At 51.7% G+C, this 23,556-nt stretch overlaps 1 pseudogene; it reads right to left on the bottom strand.

The window, feature by feature from the left end:
* Positions 1 to 20,960: 20,960 nt before the first annotated feature.
* Positions 20,961 to 23,071, bottom strand: LOC136570461 (serine/threonine-protein kinase pim-1-like; annotated as a pseudogene).
* Positions 23,072 to 23,556: the final 485 nt, after the last annotated feature.

The following is a 23,556-nucleotide window of genomic DNA, read 5'->3' as shown; positions in this document are numbered from 1 at the left end:
TTTCCCCAAAATCATTAACTCATTTCCCGTCCCCTTTATCCATGTGTTCTTCTGTCCTGGGGGTCTCTGGTGGTCCCTGGTGCTCGTGGACCTCAATGTTCCAGTGGGCCTGGCTGAGCTGGCAGGACACTGAGTCTGGTGAATTTCAGTTCCCCTTCTCACACAATGGGCATTGTGTGGTTTCCATAGGCCTGGGGTTTTGAAGAACAAGCATTGTGTGTGCTCACCTGGTGATGTCTCTGTGACATCACAGAGCCTGCTGTGACATCACAGGGCAGAGGACTGACGTCACAGAGCAGACTATGACATCACAGTGTTGACTGTGACATCAGAGACCAGCTGTGTGACATTAGAAAATGGGTTGTGACATCACAGAGCAGGCTGTGACATCACAGGGGGAGGGGTGGCTGTGTGACATCACAGGAGGGCTGTGTGACTTCACAGAGTGGGTTGTGGTATCAAAGACCAGCATAGCGATATCAGAGAATAAGCTATGACATCACAGAGCAGGCTGTGACATCACAGGAGGGCTGTGTGAGGTCACTGGGTTGGTCACTCTGCCCCTGACCCCCCTCACAGTTTCCCCCGAGAAGTCCAAAGCTGTTCATGCCCAGCAGGGTCCCTGTCCCCTGATATCTCCCCGGTCCACCTGGAGCTGCAGCCTCCCCCAAGGATGTTCCACAGGATCCACCCCAAAACCTGACTCAGGGACAAGGGGCCAGGGCTGTGTGACCAGGACATCAAGGACGGGGATTATCCAGGTCACTGTGGCCTGGGTTGGGTTGCCCAGGGCAGGAAAGATGTCTGGCAGCTGGAGCAGGGTCTGGGAAGGGCCTCCAAGGTGGGGCTGGAGCCCTTGGGCTGTGAGCAGAGGCTGAGGGAGCTGGGCTTGTCCAGCCCAGAGCAGGGAAGGCTGAGGGGCTCCTCATCCCAGCCTGGCAGTGCCAGCGACGAGGGGATGGAGAACTCAGAGCCAGGCTCTTCACTGGGGAGCCTGGGGGGAGACAAAAGCCAATGGGTGGAAAGGGAAAAAGAGGGGAGATCAGCCAGGACAGGAGGAGATGAAATGAGTCAGGCTGGTTTCAGCATTTCCTCAACACCAAAAGCAGCCTGACCCCATTCTCCATCCACCACTGACAACTTTGCAAATCAGAAATTGTTCAGACTGTATTGCCTCCATTCCCAGATGGGCATCCTGATAGAAGAAGATAAGTGTGTTTATATCTATCACAGAAACATATTTTTCTAAAGTTAATTTTAGTATGGAAATCACTTGTGGATGGTGGACATGTCAGACGCTCCTGGGACATTGCACATGGCTCAGGGAAGAGCGTGATTGTTACTGAATTGTGTCCTGTTCAACCATGGTCTGTTGGCCATGAAGAGAAACTTCCTGTGCCTCTGAGTCCCACCAGTTCCTGACCCCCAAAGGACACAAACCTGGTGAGTTCTGGTTCCCACTCCAGTGGTGGCACCTGCACCTCCCTCCATCCCCAGAGCAGAGCTCCCTTGTCCCAGAGAGTCCCTGGCAATGCAGGGATGAAGGAAACAGGGCAGGCTGTGGGGATCAGGGGCAGGGCACAGCCAGGGATTTGGGGTGGTTGTGAGCCCAGGGCAGGACCCGGCCCCTGGCCTTGGTGAACCTCATCCCATTGTCCTGGGCCCATGGCTCCAGCCTGGCCAGATCCCTCTGCAGAGCTTCCTGCCCTCCAGCACAGCCACACTGCCACCCAGCTTGGGCTCACCTGGGAACTGACGGAAGGTGCCCTCCATGGCCTCGTCCAGATCAGCAATAAAGAGATTTCACTGACCTGGCCCCAATCCTGAGCCCTGGGGACACCCCGGGATGTGACTCCATTCCTCAGCTGCTCTGAGTGCCAGGGGTTGGATGGGGGAAATGGTGGGGAGGGGGTAGGGACAAAGTGGGATTGATTGTCAGCCATGGAGGGTCTTAATTTTCATATCTGTTCAAACTGCATTAGGAGGGGCTGGGGATCAATATCAAATGGGGATTGCTGATAGCAATCTATAAACAGGGAAAGAAAACTAAATAGGACAAAGCAATTCTCTCTTCAGTCTTTTCAATTTAGTAGATTCAGTTTGAATACACATCTGAAATATCTCTAATTAACCACAAAAGAATTCAAGACTTGAATTATTCCCATGGGCTTGTCTTGTTTGGGTGTTTTGAATAAATGTTTATGAGCCTTTGTCACTGAATTCCTGAACTGAAGAGCTCAAGAAAGAAGAGGCCTCTGCAAAAGTAAAATTCATCACCAACCTCCAAGGTGTTGAGGATCCATCCTGATCAGAGCAGGAATGAGCAGAAATAGGCACAGCTTTGTGGCTGGCCCAGCTCTGGGATGGGCCCTGGGCCTGGAGCAGGAGCAGCTCTTGAGGGCCCCAAGGCCGGGGCTCTTGTGCTGCCCTGGGCAGATGGGATGGCAGCAGGGGCTGCAGAGCTCTCAGCATCTCCTGCAGAGGAGAGCAGGGCAGCCAGGGAGCCTCCTTTCCCTTGGCCAGGCACCTTCCCCCATGGTGGGGCTGAGTCCTGTGGCAGCTGCAGCTGCTGCTGTGCCCTTGGCAGGGGCTGAGGCCGTGGGCCAGTGCCCAGAGCAGCCTGGCCTGAGCAGAGCTGTGGGGCCAGAGCTGGCTGGGCTGGGCTGGGCTCAGAGAGGCCCTTGGTGCTGCCCAGAGCTCAGGGCAGCTGGCAGAGCTTGCAGGGAGCTGGGCTGGGCTCAGAGAGCCTGGCCCAGAAACCATCAGTGTCCATCTCAGCCTGGCTGAGCGTGCAGGGGCCAAGAAGAGCAGCCCAGGCTCTGCAAGTTCTCTGGGTGGGAGCTGAGCTTGTGAGCCCCTGAGCCCTGCCCAGTGCTGGGGCTGCACCTCCAGCTCCAGAGGAGATGGGAGAGATGGGAGCAGAGACAAATCACTCCTGCTGAATTCTTTCTTGTGTTTGCCTTTACAGGTGACCTGTATCCATATGTAGAGGAGGTGTTTTGTGTCAGATAACACCGATAGAGTGAGAAGAATAATATTATGTAACTGAAAATATTATTTCATGCATAATACACAATGAGGAAATAAAGACTCAAATGATCAGGAGAGCATCTGAATTTTTCAGAGAAGGAGAGACTTATTGATGTTCCAGTAGTCAAACCTGTTCAAATTCTTTCCTCAGGGCTTCCTTGAGATGAGAGGTGACCACCAGAAGCCAAGGCCAGCCAGAGCTCTCTGTCCTGGCAGCTTTTGTCTGGGAGAATCTTGCAGATAGGGAATTTTTCAAGGGGAGTATCAATTTTGGCTGTGGGCACCTGGAAAGGTGGGTGGTTCTTTTCCATAGTGCTGTTTCACACTGGCCCCTTGGAACCATGCAGCCCAACAGTGCCACAATGATTGCCTTGATTCCATGGGGTCCCCACAGTGTCACAATGGCCCCTTGGTTCCTTGATGCCCTAATTATTTTTTATTACCATGATCTCCACATGAAGGAAAGCACAGAGCCCCAGTGTTTCAGGGGCTGATGAACAGCAGCCACCAGAGGCCAAGGCCAGCCTGAGCTGTCTGTTCTGGCAGATTTCATCTAGGAGCAACCAAATAAATATCTTGGATTCTGTATCTCAGATTTACAGATTTTTGGGAACAGAATCCTGATTTTAGACATGAGCACCTGGAGGAGAAGGCCAGTTCATTCCCACAGGAAGGAAAGCCCAGAGCCCCAGTGTTTCAGGGGCACATGGGGAACAGACCCTCAACATGCCAAGGGCAGTTCAGCCAGTCAGGCCAAGCCAACCAGACCTGTTCCCTGTTCCCTTGGATCCACAGGGCCCCACAGTTTCAAAATGCTGGTGTCACATTAGATCCTTGGCTACACGAGGCTCTGCTGTGTCACACTGGCCTCTTGCTTCCATTGGGCTCTGCAGTGTCACAATGGTCCCTTGCTTCCATGAGGCCTTGCAGTGTCAAAACGGTTTCCTTGGTTCCATGGAGCTGCACAATGGCACAATGGCCTCCTTGGTTTCATGAGGCTGCAGAGTGTCACAATGGCCTCTTGGTTCTTTTGGGTTCCTCAGGATCCCAGTGGCCCCTTGGCTGCATGAGGCCCAGCTGTGGCACACTGGCCCCTTGCTTCCATTGGGCCCTGTAGTATCACAATTGGCCCCCCTTGCTTCCATGAGGCTCAGCAGTGTCACAGTGCTCCCCTTGGTACCGCTGTATCACAATGGACCCTTGTTCAATGAATCCCTGCCATGTCAAAATGGTGTCCTGTATTTCATGGGGTGTCACAACCTCACAATGGACCTTTGGTTCCATGAGTCCCACACTGTTCCAAGAATCCTTAGCTCCATGGGGCCCTGTAGGGTCACAATGGTCCCTTGGTTCCATGGTGCCACACAGGGCCACAATTGCCCTTTGGCCCAACAGGGCCTCATAGTGTCACAATGGACTCCTTGATTCCATGGAGACACAAAGTGCCACAGGTGCCCTTTGGTTTCACCAGGCCTCAAAGTGTGAAAATGGCCTCCATGGTTTCATGCAGCCATGCTGTGTCAAAATGGACCTGTGGTTCCATGATGCTCCATAGTGTCAAAATGGCCTCCTTGGTTCTGCACTTTAAGAATGCCCCCTTGGTCCCATGGAGCCCCACAGTGTCACTATTGTGCCCTTGGTTCCATGAGGCCTTGCTGTGTCACAATGGCCTCCTTGGTTCCATGATGTCCCGTAGCATAGCAATGGTCTCCTCAGTTCCACAGTGTCAGAATGGCCCCTTTGTCCCATGGAGCCCCACAGTGTCACTGTTGTCCCCTTGATTTCATGAGGCCCTCTAGAGTCACAATGGTTCCTCGGTTCCAATGGGTTCTGAAGGTTCCTAATGGTCTCCATGGTTCCATGAGGCCCTGCAATCTCCCAATGGACCCTTGGTTCCAAGGGCCCCGCAGTGTCACAAGGCTGCCTTAGTTCCACAAGGCCCTGCAGTGTCATGGTGGCCCCTTGGCTCCATGAGGCAAAGCAGAATCAGAATGGCCCCTTGGTTCCATGGAGCACCACGGTGTCACCATGGTCCCATTGGTTCCACAGGGCTCCTCAGTGTAACAATGGACCTTTGGTTCCATGAGGTTCCTCAGTGTCTCAGTGGCCCCTTGGCTCCATGTGGCCCCGCTGTGTCACAGTGCCAGGTGGTTCCATGAGGCCCCACAGTGTCCAAATGGTCTCCTTGGTTCTGGGAAGCCCCACAGAGCCACAAGGGACCCTTGGTTCCAGGAGGCCTTGCTGTGTCACAGTGGATTTTGGTTCCAGGAGCTTTCACACTGTCAACAACGGTCTGAGCACTGCAGTGTCACCATGGATCCTTTGTTCCATGAGGTTCCAGAGCATAACATGATCCCCTTGATTCCAGAAGGTTCTGCAGTGTCCCAATGGACCATTGGTTCCATGCAGCCCCACACTGTCACAATGACCCCACAGCTCCAGGAGCTTCCACACTGTCAGCAATGCTCTCCTTGGTTCCATGAGGCCTTGCTCTGATACAATGGACTTTTGGTTCTATGGGGTTCCACTGCATCACCAGGGACCCTTTATTCCATGAAGTGCCACAGTGTCACAGCTGACTCCTTGGTTCTGTCAGCCTCTGCTGTCACCAAATGTCCAAAATATCAGAATAAGACTCCATAATACTAAGTAGCTATTTAAGAGGGGATAATTTATTCAGGCCTAAGGTGCAACATGGAATAACTCCTAACCTTATGAGGACATGTAATTCTACCACTGTGTTGCTTATACACAGTGGCTAAATACGAATTACAACTTACCCATTTCCATAAAACCCACGCCAAGTTCCCAGATTCACTCCTTGTTTTCTCTATCCCTGCACCCTTGAGCCAGATGTCTTCTTCTTCTCTTCCAACCACTCTTGCTGGGAAAGCAGCCCCTGCATGCCTTGTTCCTGTGCTGAAAGTTCCCAGGCAGGGTAAAAATGGAATGAACCCTTTTGGTATCAGCCCCAGGCTTTTTGTGGCCAGGCAGAGGCAGGCAGGAGGCAGAGCTGCCAGCAAAGGAAGGGCCCAGCCAGGTGGGGAAGCCGGGGGATGCCGACAGCCTGCAGGGACAGAGGCGCAGGGCAGGGACACCGTAGGACAGCCTGGGCTGCACAGGGCACAGGCATGGGCAGCAGCTGCAAGACAGCCCTGCCAGAGCCAACTTGGGCAGCACTTTGGCCATGGCTGCTGGGCCTGGGCCTGAGGCAGGAGCAGGAGACAAGTGACCCTTGCAGGCCTGGGGCCTCATGGCCTCCTTGTCCCTGCTCAGCAGCCTGGCAGGGGCCGCCCCATGCTCCTGCCCTTGGCATTGCACATCCCCACATGCCAGTGCCCATCCTGGCAAGAGCCCTGAGCAAGGAGGGAGGGACAGGATCTGCCTGGCCAGGCCCTGGGGCTCAGGCCTTGGCCCTTGGCATTCCTCAAACACATCCAGCTTTGCTCAGCACCAGAGACACCTTGGCCTTCTTTGTCCCCAGCTGTCATCATTGCCTACAGTGTTCTGCTCTAACTGGAACCTGGGGACATTTTCTCAGTCGTGTCCCTCAGTGGGATCCATTAAAACTTCAAGAAACTTTGCAGTTTCAATTTAAGTTTGAGTTCTTGAGAGGTTTTTTGAAGACACTCTGAGGAATTGAGTCTGATGTAAACAACACCAAAGCTCTGAGAGAGTCATTAAAGTTTTCCTAGTCCAGTGATGGAGAAAGATTTCAAAAAACTTATCAGAAACAGACATTCCTATTTTAAACGATGTATTTTATTTTCTTTCTCTTTAGAGTAGAGATGATTGCAGCATTCTGTGATTGATATTGACCCAGGGTCTCTCCTCAGCAGCTCTGGCCTGCTCACAAAAGCTGTGCCTGGAGCTCTGACCCAGTGTGGACAACCTTGCTCCACATTCCCCAGACCCATCCTGTCTGTCCTCACTGCCCTGGGACCTGCTGTGCTTGGAGAGCTGGCTACACTCAGCCTAAGAGGGGTTTTCTCTTTTTGGGGTTTTTTGAAGCAATCTGAAACTCCTGAGTTTCCCCACTGCAAACAGACACACTGCTCAGGTGTGTGCCAGCCCCAGGTGCCACCAAAGCCACTGCAGAGCTGCCCTGGGCCAGCTGTGAGGGTGGATCATCAGCCCAAGCTGCACTGGGCCACTGCAAGGGGCTGTGGCCATGGGCACTGCTCTGACCCCACTGCTGGGTTTGGCTGCCACGGCCACTGTGAGAAATTAAACTGTCCTTGGAAACACTGGGGAGGACTGGGACATACTGGGGAACACTGGGAACATTGTGGGGAAGACTGGGGACACAGGGGCACCCTGTGTTTGAAATTGGGTGGAACTGGAGGGAATGGGAATGGACTCAGGTGTTTTGGGAGGGACTGGTGTGTATTGGAAGGGATCAGAGGGGCACTGGGGTTTTACTGGGGTTGTACTGGGGTAGTACTGGGGATGAACTGGGCTGTACTGGGAGGGAATGGAGAGGCTGTTCCCGCCTCCGCCACCTCTCATTTGCCGAGGCTTCCGCCCATCACCACTCACAGCCAATCAGCGCCAGAGATCGGGGCTTGGGGGCGGTGCCTAGACGGCTGCCATATTTTCCTTTTGCCTACAACTCCCATCATGCCCCGCGGCCGGATACAACCCCATTGCAGCCGGGACTGCAACGCCCGTCATGCCCAACGCTCCCAAGAACCCCGGGATCCGCCCCCATCTGTCCCATAAGTGTCTCCTAGACCCTCCAGGATCCCTCAGTGCCCCCTCAGTGCCTATCTGGGAGCCCACAAAGGCGACCCCAGTTCCCCTGAGTGCTCCCAACCCCACAGATGCCCGGTACAGCCACTTCTGGGAATTCGTCTCCTCTCATCCCCCGTGGCCCCAGAGCCCCTCAGAACACAGTCCCGCGCCTAAAACTCCTGCCGTTCCCGCGCCCTAAAGAGCCCGGTTAGAGCTCCCCGAACTCCCCCCACGGATTCCCGAGCCGTTTACGTTCCCCCGAGGACCTCAAATCACGGCTTGGACGCAAAAGTGTCCCCCAAGAGCCTTCCCGGACCCCCAAACATCGCGTTCCAACCACTTCCAGGACTACAGCTCCCATCATGCTCCGCGGCCGGGACTTTATCTCCCGTCATTCCCCGTGACTCTCGGAGAGCCATTGCAGCTGCGCCTCGAACTCCCGTGATGCTCTGCGGCCCCGTTAAACCGTATGATATCCGCGCCTACAACTCCCATCAGCCCCCGCGCCCCAGAGAGCCCCGTTCGAGCTTCCCAAGGGCGCTCCCGGACCCCGAAGGGCCCCGAATTCCTCTCCCTGACCTCAAAGAGCCCCCCTGGACCCCCAAGTGCTGTCCCGGACCCCGAACTATCCCTCAGAATCCCTGAGTGCCCCGTCCAAGTGCCCACCTGGCTGCCCCAAGTGTCCTCCAGACCCTCAAGTTCTCTCTGAATTCCCTCCCCAGACCCAAAATTGCCCCAAATGTGCCCCAGAAATGTCTCCATGGACCCCAAAGTGCCTCCTCTTGACCATATGTGAAAAAAAGATGATAAAAATGATGGCAAAAGGTCTACAAAGAATATTAGTTACCATAAAGAGGAAGAAATAAATACCCAATAGAGCTTAATGAATTAATGAAGGGAATTGTGTTACTTAGAACCAATGACCAATAATTTTCTTGGTTGCTAAAAGTGTATAGATTTTTTAATATAAATATACAAATTAGGTAATTAATTTGAATAATACTATCAGAATAATATAATTATCATTTTATTAATTAATTGAATTTTATTTATAAGGAAAAATGCTTAAATTTTTGGATATGTTTAGGGATGTCACTCCCAGGTGGGCGATGGTTTTATCATTCCAATGGTGCAACTGCCAGACCAGTCTCCTGGCTATTTAGTGTATACTGTAGTACCACAGATCCAAAACAGGTGTTTAGGGGCCCCCCAAAATGTATGCTTAGGTTCTGTTGGACATTCCCAATATTTAGAAATGGCTTTCATTCCCCAAAAGGGGTTTATCCCTTCTTCAGAATACTCATAAAATTCATATGCTTCATGGTAGATACACTTGTTCTTTTCTTTCAACAGACCAAAATCTATTTGGATCTCTTGGGATCCGCTGGGTAGCAGAGTTCTTTACTGCTAAATGCCATTTACAGACCATTCTTTTTACTGGTGTACTGTACCCCTTAATACTAAATTAATACTAAATTTAGTTTGTGGCTAACTTTTTTCACTGAATCTATGAATAGGTTCTTACCTCGGGGTATCTCTAAATGGTCTTGTTCTCTTATTGCTTTTACTGTCTCTTTCTCTTTGACCTGATGTACCAGGCTTGCTTCAGTAGCATCACATTCAAGCACAACCAGGTTTCTCCTACAGGGCACTCTCCCAGGAGTTGCTGCCTAAAAGTGGTGGTATTCTGGACTATCCAATACATTGGGGGAGGTTAACACAATTCGGGTTAGAATTGGTGTGGACTCTAGACAAGGAGCTCACTTCTTCCTCCTCAAAGAGGGGTTGGTAGCACTCACTGCGCTGCTCTCTTGGGCTCCCCAGAGCACCACCAGCAATTAGAGCCATCATTACTGCTCTTCCCAAGAATCTGGTATGGGTCATCTGGCACGACCGGCCCACCCGGCCTTGCCTCTTGGGGAACTTTACCAAGAAGAAGCTTCCAAGCTCTTTAGAGTCCCTTCTCCCAGCTTCTCTGGTTAAACTTCTCTTGGTCCGTTCCTTACTAATTTTGGTTTCTCTTAGGGGAGTGGTCTGTAGAGGATTAACCTGGAGTCTTTGGAACTAAATTGGGGGAACTTAACCAGAGTTACTTATTAACAGTCTTCAACTTTTTACAAACTTATTTTAAACACAGAGCTGTCTTATAACACTTTAAGATAAGGTATGGTTCTGATACCAAACTCTTTTCTTATTCAGTTCATCAGTCTTTTGGGCTCTTCCTTTTGAGAGTCAACTTTTAAGTCTTTTGGTCCTTTTATAATGGTATACTCAGGTGAATTAACTCGTGATGTGGTTGACTCCTGTCCTGAGTTAGGGGGTGAGCCATGTGGAATCTAGTCCAATGCTAGGGGGTGAAACTGACATTGAATCCAGCCCAATGCCAGAGGGTGAGTGGTGTGGAGTCTGGTCCAATCCCAGAGGGAGAGTGGTGTGGAGTCTGGTCCAATGCCAGGGCGTGAAACTGATGTTGAATCTTGGTCCAATTCCAGGGAGTGAGAGGGGTGTGGAATCTGATGATGTGGGTCCAACGTTTTCCTCTGGTCCGCAGAGTCGAATTAGCAATGAGGAGTACCTGAAAGGGGCTTTCAAATATAGGCATTAATGGTCTACTATGATTTTCTCAAAACCCAATTTCTTGGGTTAATGTTATGTATAATTTGTTAATTTCCCTTTTTCCATAGCTTGCATGTTTCTCTCATCAATTTCTGCCTACTCTGTATTTTGCAAGGAGTTGTATTTCTGTTAGCTAACTTAACTCCCAAAGGGCTATCTTGGGGGTATCTTTTCTAGCATGCTTTTATTCTCCCATTTTTCTCGGCATCTAACTTACTGGTTTGCTGTTCAATTTTCAAGATCTTATCTATTCATCCCCTGCCTCTGTTTCTCACTTTCACTAACAGCTGAAATACCACTTTTCTTTCAACCCCTTGCATCTAAAACAAACTTTTTCCCCACACTGCTTTTCAACACAATACACCTCCCTCCAAGGAGATGTGGTAAAACTTACAATGCACAATCCACATTACCTATACTTTAATTCGTCTACATTCACTCACTTTTATTTCTCATTCACCTTCACACCCTCAAGACACAAAGTGGATCCTCATTGCCAGAAAATCACGGGTCCCTGTGGCCCCCCCTCGCCTTGGGGTTGGCCTCCAGCTCTCAGTATCTCCGGGCCTTCTGGAAGGGCCCTGGCTCTGCTGCCTCCGGTGCCCGTTCACCTGTGAGGCTGCCTGCGTGTCACTCACGCTCTTACAGCTACGGCCCCCTCACACACCGGGGAACACTGGTCTGGTTTGCAGGTCACACACACTCTTTCTACTGCCCCCTTCCTACCTGCCCGGGAAGTTGAGGCTGACTTTGTTTGTGACTCACTCTCACACACACAAGACAACAATAAGGTTGTTTGACTTTCACATCACTTATTACAAGTTTAGTGCTACTGTCCAGTCCTAGTGCTATTGGATATCCTTCTACCTAGCTGTCTAACCTCAGATGTTTTTGGGTATTTTACTATACTTTTTGGTACTTTGTTGAGACAGGACTTATCTGCTCCTGTATCCAAACAAAAATTCAAATTCTTCATTTAGTGGTCCCACCTCAATGTTTACCAAGGGCTTTTCTAGATGTTGCATCGGGTCCCCTAAAGTGTAAAGCCCCTGACACCCTTAAACATCACCTCTAAGAACCCTCTCCAAGGCTTCTTGTTCCCTGGCTATTGCCTCATCGAGACTGAGCTTTCTACAAAACTTCCTGACATGTCCTGCCTCTCCACAATAATAGCAGTGTCATTCACTCAAAGGGACTTGAGGTCTCTCTATCTCTCTTGTACCTGACAGTCCTGGCCTATCTTTGCCTCCTCCTGGTGGTGGACCCACCCACCCCTCACTTTCTTTAGCTATGGCAACCATGATTTTGGCCTTGGCCTTTGCTTTTTCTTTGTCTTTCCTTAAATACACTTTCAATGCTTCTCTTAATAACTCATTTCTGTCCTTCTCTTGCCAATCTTCATTTTTTTCTAGTTTTCTCCATATATCTGGCCAAGATTTGGTAACAAATTGGACTTTTAGTAGCACTTGACCTTCTGTGGTGTCTGGGTCTATTCTAGAGTACAATTGGAAGTTCTGCTTTGGGCGATTAAGCCAAGCAGCAGGAGCTTCATCCTTCTCTTGTGCCCCCTCAAATTCAGTATTAGTTCTAATACTAATTTGGTATTAGTTCCTTTGGGAAATGACTCTTTGATCCCTCATATTATCAAAGACCTATATTCCATCATGGCCTTCCTCCTTTCCTCCTGGTTAGGGTTCCAGCTGGGATCTGTCAGTGGCAATTTCTGTTCACCTGATGGCACTTGGGGTCCCGGACAGTTCTCTTTCTCCCAAATTCTTATGCCAGCCGCCCTAATCATCTGGACCTCTTCTGGGGAAAATGATATCTTTAGAATGGAATTCATCTCCCCCCCAAGTGTAGATATTTGGGCCTAAGAATTGATCCACTTGGTTGGCTATGCCCACTGGGTCCTCAACTAAATGCCCTAACTCTTTCTTGAATCTTCTCACCTCAGAAGCTGTTAGAGGAGCATTGACAAAGCCAACACCTCCCACTACTTCTCCTATAGGAACTTCTCTGAGGGGAAAAAGTCTCTTTGCCTTGGAGGTCTTGGATCTGGTACTACAGTACGGCCCATCTTCAGACGCCATGCTACTCATTTGAGGGATATCAGGGTTACCCTGAACTTTCTGCAGATCAGCAGGTGTATTTGGTGATAGCTGTTTATCGGGCAAGGAGACATTTGTGTCCCAACTAGGAGGAGGTAAAGGGACAGCAATAGGAGGGGGAGAAGAGCTTGGGTACATTTTAAGTGGAGCTGGAGAAGGGGTGGAGAATGCAGCAGGTGGAGTAGGCAGGCACTTGTGGTGGTGCAGAAGGAACTGGAGGAGCCGAAGGGGGTGGTGAGGGAGTGGTTACTAGGGGAGATACTGGGTCTACCATAGGGGAAGCCTAGGAGGTGGAAGGAGGAATTTGAGCAGGCGGTAATGAGATGGCAGCTGGGGGAAGAATCGGACCTGCCATTTGAGGTGCCCAAGGAAGAGGATTATAAGGTGGAGGGGCTGGAGGCAAATAATCCAGGGGGTCCCATCTTTTACCAATTCCAGCATCCTCTCCTTCATTCCCCTCTTTCTTCTTCTGTACCTTACAAATTCGCACCCTTCATCGCCAATAGCGTTCTTTAACCAGCAAGCTACATACAATAATTGCTCAGGATCAGTATCTCCTCGAGCTGTCAGACAATGACTCAGTTGTTGGCTCATCCACTTGTCCCTTGTCCCACACCAAGGCCATCCTCCTTGCACCTCTAATTCTGGCCAGACTTCTACACAATACTGGATCATCTTCACCTTATCTAATCCCTCTGTGGCCTCTATAGAATGACATTTCTCTAACAGTTCCCCCAAGGGGCTATTGGGAGGTATATTCCTCAGTCTCTTGCTTGTCTTTTTACTATTACACCCTCCAATTTTTCAGGTCTCAACAGAAAAAATCCCAAAGGTGCCTCTACTGACAGGTAATCTCAAGAAAAATTTATTTGCCTGATGCTCAGGACTTTACACTGAAACAACTGCCTGATCTCTAGATTGCCTAACTTTACTAATGTCAGGTCTTATATCTATCAGGACCTGAAAACACGAAAGCCTGGCGTAAGAAGCCGGTTCGTGCCTGACTCCCCTCTGTCAGGAAAAACAACTGCCTGATTTCTAGTTTGCCTAACCTTCCAAATGTCAGGCCTCACCGTATCAGGACTTAAAAACAAACCCCAGCTTCCTTCGCTGGGATTTGTGCCTGATCCCTTTGTCAGGACTGAATTTGCCTGCAGGGCTTGTGAGCTTGCCCGAACCCTCCTTGGGACTTGCAATCTGCCTGACTTCCCTCTGTCAGGACTTTTGGGGGTGCGTGGCACTCATACAACTATTTCCTCCGCACGCCCGGAGGGGGGGCCCTCTCTCCCCCTTAGGAGACCCCTTAGGGCCTTTACTGATACAGAAAAGAGAACCATTAATGACAATGACTCATAATTATCATAACAAACAGGTAGCACTTTAGCAGCAACACTGGCCTGACTAGTTTTTGTAACTTTTTTCTCACAAAAAAAATTGGCAGATTTTTTGCCTATAAACACTCCTGAGCCTCTTCTCCAGACTGAACAAACCCAGCTCCCTCAGCTACTCCTCATGGGCCATGTTTTCTAGAGCCTTCGTGAGCCTTGCTGCCCTTCTCTGGCCACACTCAGCCCCTCAATGTCCTTTTTCCCGAGGGGCCCAGAGCTGGACACAGCACTCGAGGTGTGGCCTCAGCAGTGCCCAGCACAGAGGGGCAGGCGCTGCCTGCTCCTGCTGCCCACACTGCTGCTGATCCAGGCCAGGTGCCATTGGCCTCTTGCCCCCTTGGGCACACTTTGGCTCACCCTGAGGCGGCTGGTGACCTGCAGGATGTGCCACTTGGCCTTGTGGAACCTCACGCCCTTGTCCTCGGCCCATTGATCGAGTCTGTCCAAGTCTCACTGCAGAGCCTTCCCGTCCTCCAGCAGATCCACACTCCCACCCAACTGGGCATCTGCAAATTTACTGAGGGTGCTCTCAGTGCCCTCCTCCAGATCATCAATAAAGATGTTAACCAGGACCAGCCCCAAAACGGAGCCCTGGAGAACACATTTCAATGCAGCTCAGTTTGCATGGTCTGCAGTTGGAGGCTGCAATGTCCCCACAACAGAAAGAGCTGCCATCCCTTGGCATTGGCCACACACACAGGTGCAGGAAAAAAACCTTTTACTAGGTGAATATGGCTGACAGAACTGAGCTCTCAGGCACACCCTCCCTTTCCCTAATGACCCTGAACTCAAGAAAAGGGATTTCACCTCCCAGCTCTTTGCACCATTGGATCCTCACACCATCAGAGCTCCACCAGCCTCTCTCATCCTTTTGTGCCTTCTCCCCACTCAAGCTGATGAGCAGCTTTGATAAGAAAAAATGCAGTTCTGCTGCCAACAAGCTGAGCCAATTTGCAAATGCAACTTACCCTGCCAAACACAGCTACTGCCTTTTTCTATCAGAGGTGAGTCATCAGAAGGAATGAAAATGAGTTGCATTTTAAACCAAAGAGGGAAAGAAAGGAAAGCACTCACAGAGGATTTGGCAAAGCCAAGAGATGCCAGTGTGGCTTATCCTGTTGGCTGCTCAGTTATTGCAGCCCTTTGCTACTTTACCATTTGTCTTGTTTGGAGATTGTGCTCAGATCATTCAGTTATGGGTGCAGGAGAAATTTAAAAAATCATAGCTGATTACAAAATAATACAACTTAGGAAAATTTAAATAGATTGTGAAGTATTTACATCAGGGTGATGACAGTTACCCAATAGAGACCAAAATAAGCCCTTTTAACAAAACTTCATTTCTATCCTTGTTCCTCAAGCCCTACTATCCATTTCTTTGGCTGATGTAGTATAATGTCAAAATACTCTTCAATATCATGTATTGTTTATACTTTGCAACACTTCTGTTGTGTTTTCTAAAAGATCTGGGTATTTTTTAGTTTGAAAAAAAGATCTATTATTTTGGTATCAACACTGCAGTTATGTGTTTCCTTTTGGTACTCAGCTGAAGAAATAAAGAAAAAAAAAGAGCAGAAAAAATAGCAGAGGTGGATAGTAGATCACAAGGAGCAAAGTTACAGGAGATGAGTACATTACTACTGCCACTGCTTAAGAGCATCTCTCACAAAAAGCAGACTGGCTACACTGTCCCAACTCCATCATTTCAACTCTCCGTGACTTGTTTCTTGCTTTGCAAAGCTGAGCTGATCCATTTTTACCTAATATGAATAACAACTAGTAATACACACTTACAGTTCTCTTGTATTACTGCAACAGCACTAGGTCCGCTTTGAATTTTTTAGGGCAATTGTAATGCCACCCCTGAATTTAAACAGGTTCAAGATATTATTTGTAGCTTATTCTTGAAGGTAATTTGTAGCAAAAGTCAAAAAATTATTGCAGATGGTCAGTAACTGGACTGTTACGTGTATGGGATGCACACGATGATTTAAGTACTGCTTCATTCTGTGTGACTCCAGGCTTTGAAAAAGAGTCATCCCACTTGGCATTTGGGCTCCCTTTGGTCTCAGGAATTATGGATCCAGAGTAACTTGTTAGAAGCTTGTGAAAAAATGTCTCTGAAGTTTACAGCAGAGCTGAAGTGTACAGAAGGATGAGAATTCAATGAATAATTCAATGAATACTAAGTTTGAAATGCATATCCAGTTATCCTACTGGCTATGTCCAGTTACTATCCACTGTTACAGTACAGTGCACAATATCACCAGGAAAATTGTGAATGTCATCTTCAGACCGATCTATTAACACATTTTGGTTTTGATCAAAGTTACTTTCTACAAATTACCAAGCTGTTTTGCCTTTTTGAGGCTCTTGCTTTTTTCGTGTTAAGTATTTACATGTATAACACAGGTGGCTCCTCTGTCTTGGTTTGGAAAGACAGGTGTTTGCTAAGGAAGGCAGGAGCCTTTCTTGAAATGGAAAAATGTAAATCCCTTCCTTCTGAATTATCATGAATTTTAAATTAAGGGGGGCTCTCAGGTAAGAATATGGGAGCAGGAAAACAGTTCTTTATTAGGGAAGAAAATAAAAAGATAAAATAAACAATGCAGTAAACCAAAACAGCACTGACAGAGTCAGAATACAACCTGACACCCTGTGGGTCAGGGTGTTGTTAGCAGTCCAATTGGAATTGTGGCTGCAGCCCTCCTGGAGTGTCAGGTGTGGTTCTGTTGGAGCAGGGATCCTGTAGAAAGGTGTAGTCTTCCTCTGAAGATCCACTGGAAGAGGCAGCTGCTGTTCCTCTGGGAAATCCAGAGGAGAAGCTGTGCTGGTGTTCCAGAATTTCAAGATTATATCCGGGTAGGAATGCTTGGCTCCTCCCTCTGGGCGGAGCATCTCCCAATGGGATGCTGTAGTTCTTCTCAGCCATGCAGTGACATTCAATAGCCCATTATCAGCAGATGTCTCCCCTGGAGGGAGGATTGGCTGTGGAAGAGATAAGGAAAACTGCCCAATTAACAGAAGACAACTGGCATACAGGTGGCAAATAGAATCCAAACTGCTTGGCAATCTGGTATATCCTGAATCTGATCAAGGAACCGAAAAGGAGCTTTTAGATTTTCGAAGCTGAGGTCTGTCTTGCCTGTTTCTGAAGCTGCAGTCCAAGAGCAGTGACAGAAAGGTTGCTGCTCTGGGAGCATGCTTCTAGCTTGAATTTAGGCCTGAAGGCATTGTACCAATTTACAGCTCTTACAAGAGCTCTGTCACTGCACAGAATTTCCATAGGCATTACAACACAAAGAACTCCCTTTCCCCCCACAAGCTCTTGATGCAGCTTTCTGTACCACCCTGGTTATGTCCTCGGTGAGGGGCCTTTCTGCAAAAGGAGAAGGAGACTCTTTAGCATAATTGTGTTTTCTGTGGAGTGTTTTATCATAGTCTATTAATATTCCCTTTTCCTCAGTTCCATAGCTGCTTACTACTTTCTAACTCATTGATTTTAATAAACCAATTAGGCATGCTGCTGTATTCTATTCTACTCTCCCTGTATTCTTTTCTACACTCCCTATGGAGGAAAAAAAATTGCCCATAAAACCTATATGCAACAACTGCCTCAATCCAATGAAATGCAAGAGGAAACAAATGCCCAAAGAGCAGAAATCCCCAAACATGTCACATCCAGTCACGGAGAAGCTCATGGGGCAGAGCCATGTGGCTGGAGAATGTGTATTGCACCCTGTATTGTTAATTGACTGATGCTGAGTATTTCAGCAGGTAACTTCCAGGGCTTCCAGGACTGTCCTGGTGGCTGTGATCCCAAATTACTCATCCGTAGCAAGTGAACAAGAGCAGCCTCTAGGATCAAGGGCATTGCTGAGGCTCTTGCTTGCTGTGGCGGCAGGGTGGCCGTGGTAAGGGTGCCACAACCTTCCTGAAGAGCCTCCTAAGAAGGACAGCTCAGGGGCACAGGCACATCCTCCTCCCAGAGCAGCGTGTGATGTTCAGCTTCCTTCTTCAGGTGACACGGAGAAAAAAGGCTGGAGCTCTGCATGGCATTCCACAGAGAAGAAGCCTTTATTAAGAGCAGGGCACTCTGCATAGGGAGCCAGGGACAAAAACTCTCAGAACCAGTGAAAAATGGGATTATATAGGGAAGGCAAGGGGCGGGACAAAACTGGTAACCAATGGGATAAGGGCTTAGGGGCAGAACACAAAGGGAAGGACCGATGAGTACTGGGGGATCAACATAAAGTTGCAAAGGCAGCTGGGGGTCATATTTGCTCGCCCAACTAAAAAGTCAGTGGGTCAGGAGTTGGCCCTCCAGGGGAGTACAGCAAGCTCTTCTCTGGCTGGATCTCTGGCCCCCACAACTCCCCCTTCTTTATTTAATAAAAAATCTTCTCCTAGAGACCTTGCGAGTAACTTCTTAAAACAGCTGAACATGTATAAGAAAATAACAACATTTAAAAGGACCAAAAAAATATTTCTTAAGAGATCTCAGGATCTCTAGCTGGTCAGAGTGACCCTGATATACGTTAGAAAGTCTCTTCTCCCAGCCTGGTGCTCAAAGAAGGAGTCAGAGCTCTTCCATTCTTGGTCTCAAGGTTGTTTATTGTATCTTATCTATAAAATTCTTTCTCCTGTCCTGATGAGGTCCGCTCAGCAAGACAGTCAGAGGCATTCTGCCGGCTCCGAGGAGGTGTTATCTTTTTATACTAAAAACTACATGTACGATATTTACAATTATTTTCCAATACCTATCACCTATGTTAGACTGTGAGCATCTACTCTAGACCAATCTAAAAGTGTCAACATCATAACAGAAGATGGAGGCCAAGAAGAAGAAGAAGAAGGAGAAAGGCTGGACACGCCCCGATTGCTCCAACTTGCCCCCTGAATCCCCATCTAGAAACCCCAAAAATGTATTTTTCACCCCATGATAAATTCATTTTCATTCTACTTAAAACTTTCATGGCTCGCAATTCTTCATATAAGGTTGGTAATCGTTTTATCCAAGGGCTAAATTAAAGGCACAGGGGTCTTAGGCTCTGTGCCAAGGTCTCTGTGCCCCCTGGACAGGGGCTCGAGTCCTCCAGGGCAGCCAGAGGAATTTCCTGTGTTCTGACAAGTAGCCCTGTTGCAGTCCCTGCATACAAGAGTTTACTTGATCACTTTGATGCCAGGGAGCACCAAGAACTTGAACTTTCCTGGAGTCCAGCCCTGCCTGCCTATCACGGAGCAGAGGGAAAAGATGAAGAACCTGGGTGGTGGTTGAGCCAAATTGGCATTTTCCCATTTCTGATTTCCTCCCAGCTTTTGCAGCAGGGCGACAACCCCATGGCTGCAAAGCACTTCCTTTTACAAGGCACATGCAGACCTCACTGGAAGGGGCTCTTGAAGGAGCTGCTGCAGTTGGCAACAGGAGCTGTTGTTGAATTTTTCACGTTGCTTAATCCCCCCCTGCCAAATGCCATCAAGAGGCTGAGAATGGACACAAAAAGATTACCCTGGAGAAAGGGAGGCCAAAAGCTTGGAAAAGGAGGAAAGAAACGCTCTGATGATGACGATGACAAAAAAAACCCAAACAAATTTATTTTGACCGCAAATGAACACCGGCCGCCCTCCAGCCCTCCCAGGCTGGCAGGCCGAGCGGTGCCGTTCCCATGGCATGAGGTGCTGGCAGCCTGCGGAGAGAAACCAGAGAGCCACGGTCAGTGGCAGCAGGCTCCCGTCCCCCTGTCCCGCCATGGCCTGTGCCCGGGCCAGGCTGCTGGCTCTGCTCAGAGCCCAAACCTCCCGACCCATTCTCTGTTGTTAGAGAAGGGCAGCGTGGCAGGCCACGTTCCACCTCCTCTGCTTAATCATGGCACAGCAACCTCCTCAGCAGCTACAAGAGCAGGATGCCCGTGTGCCCGCTGCCATCTGCCCGGAGCCCTTCTGCCAGCCGAGCTGTGGAGCCGGGTGCCCACCTCTGGAGAGCTGCTGCCAGGAGAGGAGCCGATCCCAAACCAGGTCCTCATCCTTCTGGAAGGGGCTGTCCCCGCAGACCGTGGCCCCTGGGGCAGCGCTGGCACTGGACGCGCTCCACGGACGCTGCAGGCGCTTCCCTGTCCGGTCTGGGCACCAGGTGTAATCCTCCTGGGAAAACAAAAGAACAATTGCATGAAAGCCAATTCAAAACAAGACCTGGAAACAAGAAAAAGCACAAAACCTGTCACCGTTTCAGAGGCCTGAGGAGGGTCTGACCACTCCATGTGAGAATTAAACCTGTCCAGGGGTGGGGAAAATCCCCACCTTTCCTGCCCGTAAACGCACCTCTTCCTCAAGGGCCTGCAGAGCAGACCAGCTGGGTCTGCACGGCTTCAGAACCCATCCCCCCCTCTGCTGCCCCCCATCCACATGGATGGATGCTTTTGTCAGGCTGGCTGCCCCCACCTCAGCCCGTGCCAGGCTGGCTGGCAGAAGCTGTCAGCGAGGCCAGGAGCCAGCTCCCCTTCCACAACATCCGTCCCCTGTCCCGCCAAAAAGCAGCTCAGCGGCCGGCAGAAAAATTAATATTCCCCAGCACCGCCGAGCAGAGAACCTCCGGCACGTGGCCAGGCCGGGCCCTGCCGTGTCTGGAAGCACCAGCATCCCCCCGCCCCTGCGCCAGCTGGGGACTCATCTTGATTTCATCGGAGTGCAGAGCGTGTCCTTCAGGCAGGGGCCGCAGACAAAACCAATTGGCTCTGCCCCGCCAGCGGCCAGGTCCAGGATGGTGTTCCCAGCTCCACGTCGTGCTCCAGAAGAACATGCCAGCTGTGCCTTGGCTTGCGGGGACATCACGATGCCATTGAGCTGCAGGGGGATGTTTCATCTGTCCCAATCCATGTCACCTTCACTGCACTGCCACCACTTCTCCAATAGGACGGGCAGTACGGAGCCGCTCCCTCCACAGCTCGTGAGGACCAGCGGAAGCAGCATCTCCTCGGCTGCGCTCTCTCCTCCGCGCCGCGGCCGCAGGGAAATGCTCCGGGGTTTTCTTCCAGTGCCACGAGAAGCGTGCCGCTGCTGCTTGCTGGGCTCCTGGATTCTACTGTGCTCAGGGATGCATCTCTGCTATCTCCTGGGCCAGGCAGGGCTCCTGCAGCCAAGAATGCTCAAAAAGGTCCTCCAAGCATGGCCTGTGTGTGGGGTCCATTGATAAACACCACCTGATGAGGTTCTGGCACTCTGCAGAGAGAAACCAGAAGGCTCCTGTCCATGCTCTCCCACATTCCACAGTGCCCAGGCAACACCAGGAGTGCTCAGAGCTGCACCCAAAAGCTTCCTATTGATCCTCTCTTGCGGAGGACACCAGCACAGAGGCACAGGTGCCACCTCCTCCAGCTAAGCCCAGGAGATCCACCTCCTCACCAGCTGCAAGAGCAGAATGCTTATGTGCCAGGTGCCCCTCCCAACCCCGTTCTTCCCCTCGTGCCTTGAAGGCGCATCCCCACCTTGAGACACCGGGGACGGGAAGATGAGCTGGCCCTGGACGATGTCCTTGTTGGTGCGGAAAGGAAGGTGCCCGCAGACCAGGTCATAGAGCAGGATGCCCAGGGACCAGATAGTGGCTGGCTGGCCATGGTAGCAGCCAAAGAGGATCCACTCCGGTGGGCTGTACTCCGGCGTTCCTATGGGACACAGGCGCAGCTCATCAGGCCCATGCTGCTCCCTCCTGCCTTCCTTCCCTCCCTCCCAGCCAGCTCCCGTTCCACAACAGCCAGCCCCTGCCCTGCCAAAAAGCAACTTGGCTGCAGCTGGCTGAAGAAGGATTCCCCCTCTTTCCTTCCCCCCTCTTCCCCCTCTGCCAGCAAAGCGGGGAACTCAGCTGCCCGGCTGGGCCCCGGCTTGGGCTCACCTGACATCCGGGTGTAGAACGTGTCCTGGAGGATCGTGCCGCAGCCGAAGTCGATGAGCTTCGCCTCGCCCGTGGCCCGGTCGACGAGGACGTTCTCGGCCTTGATGTCGCGGTGCAGGACGCCGCGGCTGCTGCAGTGCTGCACGGCCTCCAGCACCTGGCGGAACAGCCCCTACGCCACGGGCTCCGTCAGGAACCGCCGCTCGTGCAGGAAGTACCAGGGGTCCTCACTGTGCTGCGGACGCTCCATGACCAGGGCGAAGCCCTCGGGCACGTCGAACCAGTCCAGGAGCCGCACGACGCCGTGGAAGCCAGGCCACGACACCATCCACAGCAGCGCCAGCTCCAGGGGCACAAGGGCGCCGTTGCACTGCAGGGGGACCGCTATGCCGTCAGCGGGGCCGATGCTGCGCCGCGCCTCAGGCAGCCCCTGCCCGGCCCCGCCGCGTCTCGCCATGGCCCGGCCCGGGGCGCTGCGCGGCCCCCGCTCACTCCACGCTCGCTGCCCTCGCAGCGTTCCGGCTGCCACCCTGCCAGGCCTCGCCTCAGCCCCGCCCGGCCCGCCCCGCTGGCTCCTCCCCGCTGGCTCCTCCCCGCCGGCTCCTCCCGCTGGCCCCGCTCACTCACCAGCCGCGCCCACTCCGAGATGCGCTCCGGGACACTCGCTTGATGGCCACCTGCGAGCCAAGGTGAGCAGTGGGCTGAGCTCGTTGCCCACCGCCCGCTGCCCGCCGCCTGCCGCTGCCCTGCGAGCCAGCCCCGTCTCTTACCGGGGCGCCGTCGGCGAGCCAGGCCCCGGAGTAAACGCTGCCGCAGCCGCCGCTGCCCAACAGCGGGCCTTGCCGGTAGAGCTGCTCCAGGGGAGGCTTCTCCGCCCGTGCGGGCGGCACTGCGCTCCCGCTCTTCTGCCCGGGGCACCCGCCTGCCCAGCGCGCTGCTGCTTGCCGAGCCGCCCCAGGCTGTGGCGGCTCGGGGCCGGCGGCCGAGCTGGCGAGCGGCGGAGCTCGGAGCAGGGAAGCTGCTGGCCATGCTCTCGGCCATGGGGCAGGAGCTGGGCGGCAGCGGAGCGGCTGCGGGCGGAACCGCGGCAGGGGCTTCGTTCGGGGCCGGGGCCTCGGCCGGGGCTGGGCCAGAGCCCGCGCCAGGCTGAGCCAAAAGACCGCGATGCTCCGCCAGCACCAGAGCAAGCAGCTCTTCCTGTGGCGCCACAGCCGCTACGGAGAGAGCCCAGCCCAGGCGGAACCACGGCGGGCCGGGCAGGGGCGGGGACGGGGTGGCCCCACCAAGGGGCACCTTGCGGGACGCGGCATCAGCCGGGCTGGGAGAGGCGGAACATGGACGGCACAGCCCGGGATGGGACGGGACGGGAATACAGTGAGTGGGAGGGAGAAGGGGATGCGGAGCAAGGGAAAAGTCGAGCTGAAAACCGATCAAGAGAAGCGCTGCTGCTGCTGCTGCTGCTGCTGCTGCTGCTGCTGCTGCTGCTGCGTCTGCTGCTGCTTCTGCTGCTGCTGCGGAGCCGCCGGAGCTCGCGGCCGTTCCTCCGTTGCCCCGCGAACCCAATGGAGGAGCCGCCGCGCGCCCCAAGGAACGAAAGAGAGAAACAAACAAATCACACCCCAAAGTCATTCCTATTAGAGAAGTAACCAAAGAAAACAGTGTAGCAATAAAGAAGAGTGTTGGCTTGTGGCTTCTTTCTTCTTTGCGTGAGACAAAACATTTCATGGGTGTGATAAACGAGTTCACTGGATTTAAGGATCATACAATTATTATTTTTTTATTATTATAATTATGC

The sequence above is a fragment of the Molothrus aeneus genome, unplaced genomic scaffold, assembly GCF_037042795.1.
Source record: "Molothrus aeneus isolate 106 unplaced genomic scaffold, BPBGC_Maene_1.0 scaffold_34, whole genome shotgun sequence".
Lineage (NCBI taxonomy): Eukaryota > Metazoa > Chordata > Aves > Passeriformes > Icteridae > Molothrus > Molothrus aeneus.
This window is presented reverse-complemented; position numbering and strand designations above follow the sequence as displayed.